The following is a 20,344-nucleotide window of genomic DNA, read 5'->3' as shown; positions in this document are numbered from 1 at the left end:
GGGTAAGAGGCAGCTAGAAAGTGTCAGGCCTGGTTAATCAGCTGGCCCACGAGTCCCAAGTCTTCAGGCACATCCCTGAACTTGTTGCTTTTATATAACTTAACCAATTGTGAAATACTCATAATCTGTTAGTAAACCTTCAACAAATTCACCTTACAGCTGAAGCTCTTTCCTATTTTATTACTGACTTTTATAAAGAACATGGGCTAATTTGCCATGAAAAGGATACAAATTATTAGTCTGTACAGGGCCACAGTAGTTCACCTGTCGTCCTTATAATTACATAGTTTCAAACAATTTTGGAGAATTTGCATATACCGGCACCCCTGTTATCCTCTATCATCCTTTCCTCCTCTCTCCTCCTGGTTCCATGTCTCCTTGCAAGCAGTCCACCCTCTACTTTTATTGTGTATAGAAATGCACATGTGTTTGCACATGAAGAAAGCATGTGACACTTGCTTTTCTGAGTCTGGCTCACTTCATTTAACACTATTATCGGGTTCATCCACATTTTGGCAAACGACATAATTTCAGTGTTCTTTGGGATTAATAACACTTCACTATGTGTCATGATAAATACGTCTGTATAAGCATCTTCATGAGATATTGACCATATTTTCACTCTCTCCTATACTCCCACTTCTCAGTATCATGTTCTTTATTTGTTTCTAAATTGGAGCAATACATAATTTTCCTTATGCACACATTATCAGCGCCATGGCTTAATGCTTCTACTGTTTATGGGAGTTTTCTTATGTAGCTTAGAGTCCTGCCCAGAGGTGACTTCAATGTCCCAATATTCACTGCTCGTGGAAGAAATAATTGATCATGAGATGATCTGTCAATGACTGGTTTAGAGTACTCATATGTGTGGATATTTTAACATGTACCTATTCTTTCCAGAACCTTGAGAAAAGCTGTTGAGGACTGATGCTCCGAACTCTCATATCAACTGTTTAGCATAATTATCCTGTCTTCTTCTCTCCTACATTTAGATCTCCAAATTAGATTGATTTTTCAGCAGTGACAGAGAGAAAGGCTGGGCTGGTTCTGCAGCCAGTGTGGCAGACGCTAAGCGGGCTGTCTGCAGTCAGTAATGGATTACTTCCTGGCTGTCCTAAAACGTTTGCAACTTTCCAGTATCTATGTATCTTATTTTAGTGAAAAGATTTATGGTTGTTACTTTGTCTTTTAATAGGCAAATAGAAAAAAAATACTAACATAGAGGAGTCTAGAGAAAATGTTCTTGACAGTTGGCAAGGATTAAGGAAAGAGATCCAATGTGGGTATTAAGGAAGGGATCCAACAGTAGATATCCAACTGTTTTCCGTTAAGGGCAATGGTCCTCACTAATCCATCAGCTCCTATAGTAAAATATACTGTCTCTCAAATTCATGCATCACAGCTTTTAGTGTTGTCTTATAATGTTCTTGATTTTTCTCACCTAAATGAATACAAAACTCAGGATAAACAACACTATTTTCTTTCATCATAAACTAGAACCATTTGTTAAGGGCAAATACTTCCATAAAAATTTGCATTTAAATGTTGAGGCAAAGACAATCCATTTGGGCAGGGTGGTACAGCTGTAGACTCTGTTAGAGGACCCTATGTTGAGAGCCTCTGCTAACAACAATCTCTCTTTTGATGAGACATGAAAGAAAAAAAGAGAGTAAGTTCAAAGTAAGAATCCATATATTTGGTTTTGTGTTGACTGGCATGGCCTTAACATGAAGACTTCTCTGGTGTTAGCTTGGTATACCTAATGTCATTCCATTGGAAAAGCTGATTTTTCTTTTCCTTTTATCTATCTATCTATCTATTTATTTATTTATTTTTCACTCTTTGTTTTGTTTTTATATTTTTGTATTATTGATTTTACTTGTATAATTTTCAGTTTTTCTTTTCTTTCTTTGTTTTGGAGAGAGAATTAATAGAAGAGGAGTTGGAGACTAGGAAAGAATATGATCAAAATATATGAAAAAAAAATGAATCCATGTATTTTGGGGCTGGAAAGATTGATGCTCTTGAAGAGGGCCTGGGTTATTCACAGCACCTGAATGGTGTTTCACAACCTTGCCCTACTCCAGTGCATCCAGCACTTTCTTCCTGCCCCAGAGGACACCAAGGTACACAGTGCAGATGCAAGCAAAACACTCAATCATACATATAAAATCAATAAATCTTTACAAAAGAATCTATGTATTTATAACTGGTAAGTTTTTATATATTTTAATTAATTATGATTCCATTAAATTAAGGAGATAGGAATCAGCTACAGATTTCTAAATATTCCACATTACATGAAGGTCTGGGTCCTCCAAATCTCTAGATTTCACTCATATACCAATAGAATGAGAGTCCAGTTAGTCATCTAGTCTAGACACTCTATAAGTAAGTGAAGGAAAAAAAAATAGAATCTGTTCTGCTTTTAAATAGAGAAGAGATGGCAGTCTCTGACCTTCCTTAAAAACAAAAACAAATATACTTCTTAATCAGTCTTTTGCTATGCAGATGAATCCTTTTAAGTCAAAAAGCCCTGGATATCTGATCAGTTTAGACTTTAGACTTTAGGGGACAGCTTCCTCGTTTGAGGCCTTACTCCTCATTGTAATGTAAGAGGATAGGAAATTTTGGCTTTCTTTTCCTAGAAAGTACTCAATCCAGTTATCTCGATGTTCAGAGTAATTGCCTGATCATAGTAATTAGCTGAGGAACGCTCACAGACTAAGTTTGTTCCATAGGTCAAGAGGCTTAGGACTGATTCTTTGTGGGTTTTGTTTAGAACACTGATGAATCTGGCAAGAGCTGTAGTTTGTATGAAGAACGACAGTAAACTTTCTTGAAGGAGACTGAAAAGCAAAGACGGACATCAAGAAGAAATAAAAGGAGTGAGGCAGAGAAAGAAAAAGAACAGCGGGGATCAAAAGAGGGAAACGTATTGTACTTGACTTCTACTATTCACAATCATTATCATCTGTTGTTGCTGCTGTATGGTAAGAGACTGCCTGATTGAGGACAAAGACTCAGTTGCTTGGACTGGACACAAACCCCCAGGAAAGCAGCATGTTCCAGAGACTTTAGAGTTAATACAGAACTTACCCAAAATGTACATCAACAAAATGTTTTGCCACTGTCCTAGCTCCTTCCGTTAGAGTAGCTTCTTTGTCCATTGTCTTCTCTCACTGATTTCTGTGCTATGCTTCATGTATCTTGTCTAGGTATGTTTGACACAAATCACAAACACTGGGTCACCAAGAGTAGTACAGAGCAAGATACTGATAACATGGATGCGTTTTTGAGTTAATAATACATTTTATAAACGTAAATGGAGGTAAGACAAGTGATTAAAGCTTACATTAGTGTTGTTGTTGCACGTATAAGTCATGTGTATGACATAGTATATGTATGTTATGTCCAGATCACGGGGACCCCCAAAAGACCATCACAGAGACCGAATCCCCTATGTAAAAGCCAAGAGCCTTTTAGTATCGAAGCTTGGTTTCTCTGTCTGTCCAATGTAGCAACGTGAGCTGAGAGCCCAGAGCCTGGGCAGGGTGGGTTTTTATTATAGTAGATGTTGGGGTGAGGGTTCAGGACCCTGATTGGCTGACCTTTGTCCTGGGGAGCTGGGAATGTTTGGGACATTTGGTATGTCAGGTACTTTGCCTTAGATACAGGCCCTCCCTGGGTGGGGTCAGCTTATGTTTTTTTCTGGGTCTGGATGTTACCTGCCAGTAAGCCTGTCATGGCAGCTGTGTGGTCAAGCTGTTTTGCCCCCTATCTATCTACCCCACAATGTAAAGGTCAGTTTCCACCTTCCAAGTTGTGTAAGTAGGGGCTTCCTTGCTTCTGCTGTGCTGCATGCTCCCATCTACATGGCCTTCTGCTCTTATTGCATCCAGACAATCCTCTGTCCACCTCCTATACTGCCAAAGTAGCACTGGCATTCAACTGTGTACCATAGTAGTTAGCTCATTCATTTATTTATTTTCTTCAGTATGAACTAATTTTAACAATGACAATATCAGTGGACAAGCAAACATGGAAGGGTGGAAATCTCACAGGGCCCCACCAAAGAACTACAGAAATCTAATGCTTGCTAGAAAATGGAGAATTATCCTCTTCCAGGGATGAACTCCTGAATGGCTATCTAATGCAAAGTGGTTAGTCCTGACACTTTATATACATACCACTCAGCTCTTAAGGGGCTCCTGGAGGTCAAGCTCTAGTCATCAGGCTTATGTGGTAAGCATCTTAGTCTGCTAAGCCAAAAAATTAAATTAAATTGAATAGAGACAAGCAAAAGAAGTCAGCTTCAGTAAAGGTATGGTCTCATAATCTCACTGTCTTTCCTGATTTCATTCACTCCAAATATGTTTGACTGAAGTCTCATGTGACTCCTGATAAACAGAACTGTGACTTCAGCAGCCACAGAACTATTAACACCAGAAGCTGTTGCTAAGGTCTCGAGTCAGTCCCTTTCTCCTTCCCAGACAATGGATTGTGATTCCATTTCTCCTCAGGCTATCAGCACCTCTGCCATCCTGTTCTGCACTGAAAATCACACAACATATTTGCCAAGTGAACGGAAATAATTCAGAAGAGTATTTTCACTCCTCATCATCACACCTCCTAGTAAATATCAGAAGTTGAGCCTCATACTGTTTCTTTAAATACTAAGCATGGGAGCTTCTTGCTTTTGACTCAAATTACTCCTTTATGGAGACCCAGTTTATTTTATCTTACTTAAAAACTTTATTCCAGAACTATTGTTCTAGCTTATTTAAATTTTCTATTTTCTTAGTCACCTCTACCTATTTGAGCCAGCTTTTCCTTCTGTCTTGAGGAATAATTGCAATCAGTCCTCTTTATCTCTAGAAACTACTTTACTCCTCACCCTTTCCTTTAAAACAAAATACTCAACACACACACACACACACACACACACACACACACACACACACACACACAGCCTGTCTACAAATTATGACTCCATTTCTTTCATGAACCTACTTTGATTGGCCTTTTGCACACATGAAAAAATATTTTTACTACCATACAAGATTTCCAAGTGCTAAATCTAGAATTGAATTTCCTTATATTCTATGTGTTGGTTTTAAATATGGCATTGTTACTGTGTGGGAAGGTCACGAGGCATGACAAAACCCAGTATCAGAGCTTTATTAGGAGGAGGGGGGAGAGACAGAAGAGAGGGACCAGGCCTGGGAAGAGACACATGCAGAGAGAGAGAGTGGGTGGGAGGGAGAGCAGAAGAAAAGGGAGGAGTCTGTGACTGGTTTTTTAAGGATTTCCCTGCCACATATGTACAGATTACATAATCACTCAGCCCTTGGATGATGTAAGACCCCTTGTTTAGCTACGGAACTGAGTGAGCATGTACGGTCATACAGCTGAAGAGTGGTAGAATCCTAACACTATGATTTATCATCCACATTTGAAAATCAGCATCCTTCTCTTGACAATGAGACACTTCCTTCGTTCATGTACATCATACAGCAATGTGGCTTCTTCTTCATCTTGTGAGCCTCTGTTTAAGGTGGGGGCTAGTTGATTGCTGTGTGGGCTAGTTTTCACTGTCATCTGGACAGTGAAAGATTGTCTTGACTGAGGATCATGCACCTGTACTGTCACTATCTCTATTCAACAAGGCCACAGTTGTATTAGAACAGTGTCTGAGCATCAGCCAATGGGCAGCATTTCTTCAGGGTTTCTACTTCAGTTTCCTGTCCTAACATCTCTCATTGATGGTATGACCCAGAAGTATTAGTCACACAAACCCTTTCCTCCTCTAAGCTGCTTTTGGTTAAAGTGTTTTACCAGAGCAACACACATAATCAAATAAACAAACAAACAAATGAGTACTATGGTAAGTTTTAAGTGGCTCTAATGTGTGCCTTATAGTTCAAAGATTGTCTACTGGAAATCAATGATAACTCATATCTTTTTTTTTTAACAAACTTCAAGTCTATTTATAAAACTAAGAGATCAGATTACAGAAGTTTAGAAAAATTAACTGTAATATGGTTTCTTCAACTTTAGAGAACCGTTTTTTCTGTGATGTGAAACTGTTGATATTTGGCTCCCCCTTCTCCCCTGTACAATACAGTAAGTTTACCTGAGAGTTTAATCACTATAGCAGTGGTCTTAATGGGAACAGAGGCAGATTTGCCCTTGAAGGGACACTGGGCAATATCTAGAGACATTTTGATTGTCATCTCTGCTGTGAGTACTATCATTCAGTATATTGAGGTCAGGACTGTTGCTGAACATCTTGTAATGCATTACATGACCTTCCACCACAAAATTTCTGGCCCAAAATATGAGTGATGCCAAGGTTGAAAAGTCCTTCATAGGATAAGCATCTAAAAGTGGAAAAGTTCAAAAATAATCTTGTAATCACCAACTTATAAATGTATGCCATTCGACAATTTAAGAAGAATTCACTGGAGTATAAATGAGCTAGTTGCAGTGCTATAGTATCTTAATTAAAATAGTTTAGAAAAAAATAACACAAAGTTCAGTAAAGCCGTGCTGTTCTTAGGAGGAATCCTACTTGGTACCACTTTTATTTATATAATGTTTGATAATTTCATACATGAGTATCAAGTGTACCCGTAGATCTTTCCTCTCTATTCCTTTCTTAATCTCCCTTTTTCCCTTCCTAACTCATATGTTTTCTTCCTTCCTTCCTCTCTCCCTCCCTCCCTCCCTTCCTTCCTTCTCTCTCTCTCTCTTTTTTTTTTTTTTTTTTGGTTTTTCGAGACAGGGTTTCTCTGTGTAGCTTTGCACCTTTCCTGGAACTCACTTTGGAGACCAGGCTGGCCTCGAACTCACAGAGATCCGCCTGCCTCCGCCTCCCGAGTGCTAGGATTAAAGGGGTGCGCCACCACCGCCTGGCCCTTCCTTCTCTTTTTGATATCCATTGAATATACTTAGTATTACTTGTGGTGCATGCGTAGCCTTTCAGGAGCTGCTGGCCTGAAGAAAGTCTACCCTCCCTTATCCATCAGCCATCAGTAGTCAATAGCTCCTAGATTAGAGGTGGAACTTCAGGAGCCTCTCCACGATCCGTGCTGAGAATTTGGCTGGCTTGTTTTTGTGCAGGTCTCATGTATGTGGTCATTCAATGTGTGCAATGCCCCTGTCGTGTTCTGCAAATACTGTTTCCCTGAAAACATCAAAGATCTCTGGATGCTACAATATGTTCATCCTCTCTTTTGCGATGACGATCTTTGAGTCTTGAAGTGAGAGCTATAGTCTACATTTAAAGTTGAAAATCCAGTCTCCTGCTTTTTCCACATTGGCCAGTTGTGGGTCTGTGTGTTAATCATGATCCACTTCAAAAGAAGTTTCTCTGATAAGGGTTGAGAGATACTCTAATAATCTATGGACATAATAAAGATAGAACTTTGAGGGCTTCATTAATATGTCCATTTAACAAAATAATAGTATAATATATATATATACATATACATATATATATATATATAGTATAATAGTATATATAGGGTTATTCCTTAGGGCTTATGACTTAGGCAGCCTTAGATTTCTGCTCAGTTAACAGTACCAGATATGTGTTCCATCTTCTGGGGTTGTAGAGTTACCACCAAGTTCTGGCAGGTAACTAAGAACAATGGCTACAGCTTGTTATATTTGGGGTAGAAGTCCACGGTGAAACCACTGACCAAGAATTTGAAAAGGAAGACTCACACTCACCCTCCCTGGGATTTTTATTTGCTATTTTATGGTGTCTGGGGGAGGGTAAGCCCATTTAAACTCATTTTATACATGTGTATGTAGATATTTTAGTAAGTTCTTGTAGTAATAAGTTTCTATACATATTCTTTTCCTTTATTCTTGAGATTATAATATAATTACATCATTTCTCCCTTCCCGTTACTTCCTCTAAACCCTCCCATATACCACTCCTTGTTCTCTTTCAAATTTGTGGCTTTTCTTTCCATTAATTGTTGTTACATGCATATCTGTATGTGCATATACAAATATACCTAAATATAATCTACTCAGTCCATATGAAACTACTTGCAGGTGTGTTTTCAAGGTGCCCTTCCTTTTGTTTATTAGATAAGGATGGTTTCAGAGTAATGATTCACAACTGTTAAGAAAGATGAATTTTGCTATTAAAATGTCTTCAAATATTTTGCTCATTTTAAGACTTTTGTGCATAGATACCCAAATTCAAAAACAACATTAACCAGTTGCAGGTCAGACCCTGTAACAGGTCAATAATATTCTTCATTGTGCTCTATCAGCTTCAATCTTCTTGTTATAGACCTTGCTGAAGCTTTGTCAGTATAACTTAGATATATTCATTTTGAATTCTCTTTATGAAAGGAATTTTTAAAATATTTATTTTCCTGCAAAGAGCTTTTTGCTTCCTTTTTTTCTCATGACAGTTTAAATGTGTTTCTTTTATAGTTTCCATTGGACTAACAGAATAGAATGAAGCAGTCACAGCAATGCCCAACTCTCTTCCCAGAAGGCTAGAGGCTTGGATTTGCATATTCATTGGAATGTTATCTTCCTGTTTTGTCCCCCATTTCCCCACATATAAATACAATCATGAATAGATTATCTCCTGTATTTATTTCCTTTAATTTTCATAATCAAATAAGATTGTTTTCTAAATAATACCTCCTTTGCTTTATTGATTTAAATGGTTCAGAAAAAGACACATATAGCTTTCTTTTTCCAACACAGTATTTTTATTGAGTCTTTGGAAATTTCACATCAAATATCCCCAATCACACTCACTTCCAAGTCCTTTCATATCTGTTCCCCCACCCTTGTGATTCCCCCCTCCAAACAACAACAACAACAGCAACAAGTCCAATGTGTCCTATTTACTTACTGGAGCTTGGTTAAACTTTCAAAGGCCTGTCTCTTAAAAGAACAGAGTCCTTACCCTCCAGCACCCCTCCAGAAGGCATCAATTGTGGAGAGTTACTCCTTGGTGTCCTTATCACACTTGTTAAGACTTCTCTTCAATGGCTTCCTATTTCAGCTGTTACTTTTTCAGGGGGTTGGGAGGGTGGGGAGCTATGGATTGTCACATAAGCCTTTCATATCCCTCTTTCTCAACTGTGTGTCTGCAGTCCTTGATATCTCTGCAAAAATTGCTTCTTTGTTCTTTATAGTCAGTGGGATCATGGATCATGGGCTTCTGTGTGGTTTCTGGTGAAATCACAGAACATTATCCCCAGCTGCAATAGGACTACAGACCCAGAGAAGGAAGGCCCTTGGAGGAAGCCTGGACCACAGACATCACTATGGCTTCAGGTGAGAGGACAGACCACTCAGATAATTATTACTCCCAGTGGCAGCATGGCTTCTGGATGCAGCACAGACCATCCCCTGACATTCAAATGGCCTTTGATGGTAGCACAGGCCATGGACATCAACACAATCCCAGCTGCAGTAGTCCACAGACCTCGACTTGGAGCTAGGAGACAGCATAGGTCTGGACACAGGCCATTTATATAGACAGCAGGGCCCTTGGGTGTTAACATGGCTTCAGGCCACAGCACCTACATATCTGCATGGCTTTGAGCTGTAACACAGGCCGCAAACATGAACATGGCCCCTGGGCATATCAGTCAGGATCATTGACCCACTCATGGCCCTCAGTGGCTGCATGGATCACAGGTCTCAACATGGCCTCCAGTGGCTACAGAGAAGAAGCTGATGGAAAGTTTTTCTTCACTCTCACAGATCAGCCATTTTTCCTATATGCTATGCGTAGAGATCTTTTGTTCTCTATAGGTGAACTTAATGCCTAATCATTTCAGCATTTTCTCAGAGATCACCTTTCATCATTTTCTCAGAGATCACCTTTCATCATCTAAATACTCAAGATTTGTTATAAAATTGACTCTGACAATTTACCCAGTAGACTTATAAACTACAAATATATAGTCACTGTTTTTATTGTATTTTTTTATGAAATGTCTGCTCATTATTAAACCATCTGAGTCACTCACACAATTACTATTGCTCACTTAAAACCAGTGTGACAAGGGGGATTAAAAAGTAAAAATTTTAATGTTTAATATATGTAGAAACTATAAATGAACAGATATGTGTAATTTCTGAATATTGATATTAGTTACAAAGTACAAAATTTGGCTTCATGAGATGATATACAGTTTTTGAAAAGAATATTTGCAAGTTCATTTAGTTATGGAACAAATTATATTTATGAGTTCTTTCAGAAGTGAAGCTGATATAAAATCTTGGTATTTTAATATCTCAAAGAATTTAAAACTCAAAGAGGTAATCATAGGTGCTATATTCTGACTCTTAAGCAAGGGCATAGATGAGCTAAAGCACTGGAGTGAGGAGTTTCTTCGAGGAGATTTGAGAGATGCACTTCATTTGATCTTCATAACATTTCCACAATAGGCATTTATATTTTCTGCACTTGAAATTATGCGACCGAGTATTAATGTTTTCAAAAGATAAATCACAAATTGCAAGTTTCACCATTGAATCCTATATTCCAAATTTTTAAAAATAAATGAATGAATAAACAAACTTCTATTAAAAGTAACTCCAATAGAGCTGTAGTATTTGGCCCAGCATATTTTTCCGTGCTTAATCTCTTGCTGTTATTAAGCCACCAAGATTTAAACATTGTGGCAAATTACTTCAAATTCAATATTTGAACTGTGTCCCATACTAGGGGAAGCACAGATATAAGCCAGTAATTTTTGCATTTATTATCAAAGTGACAAAACTATCTTAACCCCTGTACTCAAAATTGGAATACTAAACAGTATGTGTTCCAAATAGCATGGATTTATTTGGCAAGACAATATTTTCATGACACGAGCCAAGAACAGTCTGTTTTATGCAAGTTTATTGATTATATAAAATACAGATTTATTAACATTTGTGAATTGTTCTTTTTCTGTTATTAAAGTATTAAATATAAACACACTTTGAGACTCCTTTAAAGTACATTATAATTATCTCTAATAGATGCTTTTATTCATAGTAAATTGTTCTCTTTTCTCAACATCAATATTCATTACGGATTTTGAATGTGGAAATTGGAAATTAAAATAATTTTTATGTGAAACAAATTTAAGATGATTTTTTTATTATTAAGAGATTTTCTGTTCATTTTATACACCAATCACAAATTCCCATCTCCTCTTTCCTTCTGCCTCTTCCATCCCATCCCCCCATTCCCACCTCCCCCAAGGCAAGGTCTCCCATGGGGAGTCAGTAGAGCCTGGTACATTTAGTTGAGGCATGTCGAAGCTCCTCCTCCCTGCACCAAGGCTGTGCAAAGTGTCCCACTATAGGCACTAAGCTCCAAAAAGCCTGGGGGCCCCCTAAACAGTTCAAGCTAAACAACTGTCTTGCCTACCCAGAGGGCCTAGTCCAGTACCATGTAGGCTCCTCAGCTATTGGTCCACAATCCTTGCGTTTCTACTAGTTTGGCTGGTCGTCTCTGTATATTTTCCCATCATAATCTCGATGTCCCTTGCTCATAGAATCCCTCCCCTCTCTTACTGATTGGGCTCCTGGAGCTTGGCCTGGCACCGACAGTGGATCTCTACATCTGCTTCCACCAGTCACTGGATGAGGGCTCTATGATGACAGTTAGGGTATTCAGCCATCTGATCACCAGAGTAGGCCAGTTCAGGCACCCTCTCGACTATTGCCAGTAGTCTAAGGTGGGGTCATCGTTCTGAATTCCTGGGAACTTCCCTAGCACTCTGTTTCTCCCTATTCCCATGATGTCTTCATTTATCATGGTATCTCTTTCCTTGCTCTCCCACTCTGTCCCTGTTCCAGCTCGAACCTCCTGTTCCCCTATGTTCTCATCCACCATACTTTGCCCTCCCTTACCCCACCCTCACCCCTAATTTGCTCATGTAAATCTCATCATAAAATAATTTTTATGTGAAACAAATTTAAGATGATTATAATACACCCTGATCCTCAATTCAATATTTGATTTTTAATGAACTTGTATAGATATTTTATATTATATTTATATTACACATACATTATGAATTAATATATACGTTAACAATGGGGGAAAATATAGAGTAGACCTATTTATTGAAACCTGTGGTTGACTTTTTTGAGATGAACAAAAACATATAGTGAAATATCTAGAATGAAACACATTAGGAAAAAAATTAAAACACTTCACTTAAGGAGTAGAGACAGTATTTGAACTTCATGTGGAAAAGGATAGATTGCATTCATGGTGAAACTGTACCAGGCACCTCGTAGACTGTTCAATAAAGCCAGAATCCTATATCTTCTTTTCAAAACAGAATCCAAATATGAGAAATAAAGACAAAAACAGAAAGTTAAGAAATGCTTGGCCTGGACAACCTATGGGTATGCTCTTCTTTGTGGAGAATCACCTCTCTGACTCTCAGCTTTACCCCGTTGCCTGTAACTCTTTGTGTGGGGTTGAGGCCTCATGGGCTTTTCTTCATCAAAATTGAAATCTTCATTGGTGTCTCCCTTGTTCAGTTCACGTTTGAGCAGTCATTTTGGCATCTGGTGGAAATTTATGGGCATGGTCTCTGATGTTACCAGGAGATACAACCTCACCACACACTCCCTCATCTCTGTCTCTTACAAACTTCCTACGCCCTATTCTGCAGTGTTCCCCGAGTCTGAGGTGCAGGGGTGTTTTGTGGATGTATCCACTGGGACTGTGATCCACAACTCTGCATTTTGATTGGTTCTGGTTTCTGTAGTAGTCTGTCTTTGCTGCAAAGAAAAGTTTCTTGGATGAGGGGTGAGGACTCTACCTCTATGTGGGTATAAGGAAAAGTGTTCAGAGATTGTTGTGAGGCACTGTGCTGGTTTAGTAAATCAGAGGCTGTAGATTCTCCTCTAATAACTATGGTTTCATCAGCACTGAGTAGTTAGGTAGGTTTCTAGTACCAGGCATGATTTTCCTCTTGCTGAGCAGTAACCTCTGAAGACACACATGTGAATAATATTATATTGAACCAATAGGTTATATTTAGGGATATTTGTATATACAAATTTTTATTCATGCAATAGCAATTAATGAAAAAAGAGGCCATGCGTATGAAGGAGAGTGGGGAGGGGCATTTGGGAGGGTTTGGAGGAAGGGAAAGGAAGGGTGAAATGTTGTATTTAAATTACAGTCTCAAGGAGTTCTGACTATTTAATTATATAATTCTTCTATATATTAATCTGGTGTGTGTGTGTGTGTGTGTGTGTGTGTGTGTGTGTGTGTGTGTGTGTACATATTGAGGGTATTATGTGCCTTGATGTACAAGCCTCTGTCTTATGTCTTAAGACAAGATCTCTGATTGAACAGGGATCTAGGCTGGCAGTCATCAACCCCAGAGAGCTTCCAGTCTGTCCATAGATGGTGTTACATGTACACACATCACTATGCGTGGCTGGAGACTTGCACGTGCAACCTCATCCTTCCACAGTAAGCATGCTTACCCACTGAGCCATGTCTCAACTCCAATTCACATGCTGAGAAACAATGGTTCCCCTGTCATAAATTATTTTATTTTTTCAAAGGCAAATAAAAAGAAACCAGAGTTCTGCTTTAAGAAGCCTTCCATTCTTGTTCTTATTGTTCATATCTTAAAAGCAAAATACCTTATGTTCAGAATTTTAAAACTTAAGCAATTTCAGTTCCCAATAAACCAGAAAAGTCTGATATGGTAACACATTATGGCAAAACTAAGAATGAATTAAGTGTTCATGATATTCTTTATTGAAAAGATAATAGGGTTAGAGGGTTATAAGCATTCATACAATCTATTACATTAGGGTTTTTCAATGTTTTATGCTGAAGCATTCCACTGTGGGAACCTCTTAAGAAGACAGATTTTCAGAGGGAACACAGTCCAACTAGTCTTGAGTTTAGCAATAAATATTTAAATAAGCTTGGTAGAAGAGTAGAAAATACTTTTGAAAACAGCTACACTAAAAATATAGAAATACAGTTTTAGCAGCTTCAACTTATCTGAACTCATAGGCAGATACTCATAGTTGATAATGGTATATGTTTTCTTGCACACAAGATTTTTTTACTGTCCTGAAATATTCTCTAAGATATAAGCTACTTTAAGCACTAAATAAGCTTTTTATAAAAGAAATTATACACGTTAAGAGTGTGTCGTTTTAGGGAACTTTTTTCATTTTTTTTTTTGGAGGTGGAGAAGTAAGGAAGTAAGGACATTCAAACAAATATAAATACTGATATGTAAAAGATGTAAATGCAAAATTCCAAGCAAAATGTCTAATTTGTAAGTTAGTTTTAAAGAGAGAATGTTGTGGAATGAAAAAATACAAATCCCACTTATAAAATACAAAATTCTAGAATAAGATGAACTCTTATACAGAAGTGTCAGTAAACTGTGAATCAGAAACAGAAACAAGATCCACGTTCTGATAGGGATATTCTAGTTAAATCTACCTGTGATCCTTTTGGGAAATTGACAGAAAAAAGTAGTGAATAAATAAATAAAATTTAAATACTGAGTTAAGCTAATCAAGTCAACAGAAAAATAAAAAGCTAAAGCGTCCTCAAGCAGTAGCCAAATGATGTGTATAAAAGACAGCCAGTGGGTAGGGCCACTCTCGTATGGAATATCACATGCTCTAATGTTACAGTGTCCTCATACATCATCACCAACAGATCAGTTTAGAGGAAGAGCTTACCATTTCTTTGACCATCCATTTTATTTGTCTTTATTGTGTCAACCTTTGAAGGATTAGTTTTCTGTAATCAGCAATACTAGGCAGAGGCAAGGTGAATTCACAATCCTTTGGTAAAACTTCTAGTGCCATAACTATCATGCACATGCAACTATACTCTTAAAATTTAAGTTTTAGAAGTCATTCAATTTGCATCTCATTTTTTCTACATATAAAACCTGAGTCTGCCTGTGGCTAAGCTAGTTAAGCATTCTGCTAACAAAGCTGTGACTCAGTCTTCATTTAGCTGAGTTTTCCTTCTTTTTCAGAAATGTGTTCATCGTGGGAAGCTGACAGGCATGGTGTGTGCTCTTATTTCCTGTAGAACAGAAAAAAGATAATGACATGGATTGAATAAGTATTTTAAAGTTAATCTCTGTGTTTGTTATGCTGACACTAAGTCCTGGTCACAGTGACTATCGTGGTATGATTTCTAAGGCAGAAGACACTCTGCAGGACAGTCCCTTCCCTTTTACACCTTCTCTCCCAATATTTTTTTTGGTCTAAGGTCTTTGTCGCATTTCTTTCCGAAAATTCTAACTCATTTGTCTGTAATAATGGTGGTGTCTATTTGTTTGAAATGTCCTGGCATAAGTACCAAATTTGATTATGCCCAGTTCCCAGTATACTTCCTTCTAACACAGCCACGCATGACTGAAGAATAAGTGATATATTAATCTTCCGAAGAAATGCCTCCAAAGTGGAAACTCGAGAACACATGTTTATCTGATGTTGCAATTGTCATTTATCAGTCATTGCCACACATTTCTGTGTTGTTCTTCTGAACAGATAGAAGATGTACCTGATACTGACAACAGAGATCACAGCAAAGAAGATTGGACTTTTCGCTGAAGGAGTTAAAATAGGCATGTAGGAGTTAATTATTTTGAAGAGAATAAAGATGATTTGTACACCCTCACCTCATCCACAGGTAAATTCTTTTCACAGTGCTCTGATAATATTTTCTCTTTAGATTTTTTTCAATATTTTCATTTATTTTTGAGATTATAACATAATTACATCATTTCTCCCTTACTGATTCTTCCTTCAAACCTTTTAATATACCCCCTTCTCACTCTGTTTCAAATTTGCGGCCTATTTTTTTTTTTATTAATCACTGTTATATGTGTGTATGTATCTAAATATACATTCCCAAATATACTCTTCTCGGCTTGTATAATGTGACGCGTGCTTGCTTTACAACACACTCTGGCAACTGAAGAAATGATCATTTTAAAGATGTGAAGTGTCACTCAGACCTCTTCAGCTGACTTTCATTCATCTCAAAGGTAAACATGGCCTATAGAACTATTGTTATGTTTCTCACTAGTATTCAGAGCATTTGGGTTTACCATGATCTCATTTGCTTTTAGTTTCTTACTGTGTTTATCAGAGATACTTGCTAAGATTATAGTCATAATTCTTTCTCTCTCTGTCTATATGTATATATAGTACCTCTATATGTCTATATATTTATTTATATGTAGATATATACATATATAAACACACACATAAATGTGTATATATATATATATCTTCTCATGAATGTTTTCTATATAGAATAAAATGTTACATTTTATTACCTCAATATTAAAAGAAATAAGTAGTAAAGATAACAAATTTAATGTTTAGTTTTTTTGTGGCCACATTCTTTTTCCTCTGATCTTTTAAAATCAATTAAAAGGAATTTTTAGAGGACACCAAAAGGCATTTCAGTCCAAGGTACTGTATAGTGCTTAGTTCCAGGTAGATTTTGCTGAATTTTCTTCTTAAAACATATCCTTTACATGTATAAATAATGTCTGGAAAATTATCCTTACAAATACTGACAGGTTTGTTTCTATAGAATTTTTCTCCAACACATCTTTTATGCCATTATTAGTCTAAGAAACTGAAATAGAGAAATCAAGCTAGAACAGGTCTGGCAAGTTAGCTTTCACAGTGCTAGAAGCTGCTGTGCAGGCTATTGGGGAAGAAAAAACGTCTTCTGTCTTATCAACCTGTCAACCCTGTCAATGCCAATATCAACCTACAGAACAAGATGTCTGCATCGCGGCAATGGTGGCAAAACTGTTGGGAGGCAACCAACCACATTCTGGATTTGGGGTCCACTTCAAAGAAGGAGTCCATCGCTGGGATCAGAAACTCAATAAAAATACTCATGATTGAAGAACTCCTATGCCTTGGACAGAGGTCAGAAGTATTTACCGTTGCTTAACTAAGTTGGCAGGTTGTCAAACTGCCTTCTTAGTATTTATTTTTAAATTAATAGAATAATTATACTCTCAGCTTTAATCAGAGAAGTTTTTCTTTCCAATGAATATTGGAATACACAGACTCTAAACTACTAAAGGTACTTCAGACTCTAAACAACTGAAGGTTGTTTATTATAATAAATTGTAATAAATAAAAATTGTAATAACTTTTTTAAAGCAAGTCATAAATTGCCTCTGAAAATTCAACCGATTTTCCTATTGAGGAAAGTGGTCCTTTTGGGATATTTTGCCTCAAACTTGCCTGAAGTCTGCATTTTCGTTCCTTGAGGGTGATGTGGAGAACTTCAGAAAATAGGATGTAGCCAGAGTCTGTAAGGGAGTGAGGGATTTACACCAACAAATTTTGACATAGGGTTCCTAGCCAGTTGAGACCTTGGAGAATGGCTATATGAGAAGCTACATACGGCTTTTACCAGCTGAAGCGTCTTACCAGCCCCATGTGTAACATTTAACCTAGTACCAGAAACAGAGCTATTGATAATATTACTTTTCCTATCGGTGTGATTATTGCTGTACATTGTCGTTTCTAATGGGGTGCATACACTCAGTCCTTATTATCATTATCCAAAGACTTCCCACTCCTTAACTCACAACTAATTCTGTGGAACCCATCCTGGGGCACATTGTGTTTTTCTTTTCCTCAGATTAAGAATTTTCTCTTCAGAGGCTAGAGAGAAGGGTCAGCAGTTAAGAGCACTGAATGCTCTTCCAGAGGACCTAGGTTCAGTTCCTAGCACCCACATAACATCTCTGTAACTCCAAGATCTGACTCCCTCACACAGACATACATGCAGGCAAAATACCAATGCACATAGAATTCTTTTAAAAATTAAAAAAAAGATTTCCCTCTTCAGATTAAATTTCCGAGAGTTTCCCTTCTGCTTTATGAACTCCTGAATATTAAGGCTGACCTGCAAATGCTCCCCGACTCATAAAGCCTCTTTGATCCCTGTGGTAGTTTGAATGAGAAATATCATCTATAGCAATGAGTCTCAATCTTCCTAATGCTGCAACCCTTTAATACAGTTCCTCCAGTTGTGGTGACCCCCCAACCATAAAATTATTTTCATTGCTACTTCATAACTGTAATTTTGCTGTTACAAGTTGTAATGTAAGTATCTCTGTTTCCCAATAGTCTTAGGCAACCCCTGTGAAAGGATCATTTGACTCCCAGAGGGGTCACAACCTGTAGGTTGAAAACCACCACCCTGTAGTGATACTTTGTTTGTGCTCTAACAAATAAAGATCGCCTGAAGATCAAAGGGTGGAGCTAACTATTAGTTAACCAAAGAGGTCTGGAAGTGTACAGATAGACAGGAAGTGATATGGCTGGATAGAGAGAGGAACGTAAGGTGGGAGCTCGACCCCTTTTTCAGTAGGAGGATTCAGAGAGGTAAAGGTGACTCTGACTGCTCCTTTACTTCTCTGATCTTTCAGCATTTACCCCAATATCTGACTCCAGATTTTTATTATTAAGACCAGTTAGAATTTGTGCTACACTGCTCTCTAGGCTCAAGCATTTGAGCACTGGGTCCCCACTTGGTGGTATGGTTTCTGGAGGTTTAGCGGGCATGGCCTTGCTGGGAGAAGTACATCACTGGGCATAGGCTCTGAGAGCAGATGGTTCTGCCCTGCTTCCAGCATGCTGTCTCTGATTCATGCTGGAGATAAGGGGTGACCTCTCAGCTGCCTGCTCCTGCCACCAGCCTGCTACTCACTGTTGTGCCTCCCCACCATGGTAGACTCTCGTTGCAGAATATTCCTTTATACTATGTGAGGATGTGTCACTGTGATTGGTTTAATAAAGAGTTGAATGGCCAGTCTGGTCTATAGAGTGAGTTCCAGGACAACCAAGGCTACACGGAGAAACTCTATTTCAAAACAAAAACAAAAACAAACAAAAGATGCAACTATAGTAATAAGTGAAAAAGAAGTTGCAAAAGTGTGTATAGAATACAAGTGTACATGTTAAAAAATAATGAAGGAAAAGAATAGTTGTTTGTTTGTATGTACTTACACAAGCTGTGTTGGAAAAACACATAAGAGATTGATATCAAAGGCTAGTTCTGGGAGAGCTCTGAGTGGCTGGGGACAGAAAGGAGATTTTTATTTTTTTTTTAATTATACGTATGTGCATGTGTCTGTGTGTGGGAATGTGCACATGAGTGCAGGTTCCTGAAGAGTCCAGAAGAGGGTGTCAGGTCCCCTGCAGCTGGAGTTACATTCTAGAGTTGTGAGCTTCCCAACAGAGGGGCTGGAACTCAGACTTGGGTTCTGTGCAAGAGCAGTGTTCACTCTTAACTGCTGACACATCCATCACTCCTTACAAAAGGAGATTTTCCCCCTATGTGTATCTTTTTGTTGCTTTTTGTGGCTCACAACTGACCTCTGTAGGCATTGAGCATGCATGCAGGCAAAAACACTCATAATAAAATATTTTTAAAATTTCTTTCGTTTATTGTAAAATGAGGGATGGATGAGTGCTCAACTCTGTAAACGGGCATTTATACTTCACCTGTAAGGCTTAGTAAACACTGCAGAAAAGAGTAGAAAAAAATGTTAGAATCATATCATGGGGAGATAGGTTATGAAATGCTGCTTTCTGATCATGACACAGCCATTGCAGTCTTGAACTACAACAGCTACCACTGCCTGTACTGGGTCTTCAGAAGACAACCAGTCATTGATGCAGAAGCAGCTCATTGGGTTCCACCCTTCCCTGCTGAACCACTACTGATTGATTCAGGGGGAGGGAAGGGAGTAATTATCTTCAGTTGTGCATCCACTGGGGAGCCCACCAGGCTCTAATAGATATCCCCAGAACCATTGTCCCACAGATGGCCCTGCTTAAACTCAGTGGGTCACAAAACAAAACAAAATAAAACAAAATGACGTGCACATGGGAAAATGGCAGGTGGTGAGGAGGAGTCGTTGACAGTGGTGGGAGACGGATAAGAGAGGACAGGAGAAGAACATTATCAGAACACATCCAATATGTATATGACATTGTCATAAAATAAATTGAATAATAAAAACACAGGCTCTGATTGTCACTGTTGTCTAAACACTTCACAAGAACCTTTTTTCTGCTTTACAATTTTGACATAATACTGTATCTGAAATATTTTGTTTTCTGTTAACAGTCTTACTGCTTATGCTTCCAGAAAAGAGTGATTATTATGTGAGAAAAGGAATACTGTCTGTTTTATTATATTTTTAAGTTATTATTGCTTTTTAGTTCACTGTCTAGAACTTTAGTTTAAGCTAGCCTAGCATGCCATAAGTACACAGTATAT

At 38.0% G+C, this 20,344-nt stretch overlaps 1 long non-coding RNA gene across 1 annotated transcript; it reads left to right on the top strand.

Annotated features, from left to right (window-relative positions):
• Positions 1-7,657: 7,657 nt before the first annotated feature.
• Positions 7,658-17,119, top strand: LOC131905639 (uncharacterized). The gene is made up of 3 exons (XR_009378000.1): positions 7,658-7,785; positions 15,562-15,703; positions 16,808-17,119. It is a non-coding gene; the product is annotated as an uncharacterized LOC131905639 (long non-coding RNA).
• Positions 17,120-20,344: the final 3,225 nt, after the last annotated feature.

The sequence above is a fragment of the Peromyscus eremicus genome, chromosome 3 (genome assembly GCF_949786415.1).
Source record: "Peromyscus eremicus chromosome 3, PerEre_H2_v1, whole genome shotgun sequence".
NCBI classification, from domain to species: Eukaryota; Metazoa; Chordata; class Mammalia; order Rodentia; family Cricetidae; genus Peromyscus; species Peromyscus eremicus.
This window is presented reverse-complemented; position numbering and strand designations above follow the sequence as displayed.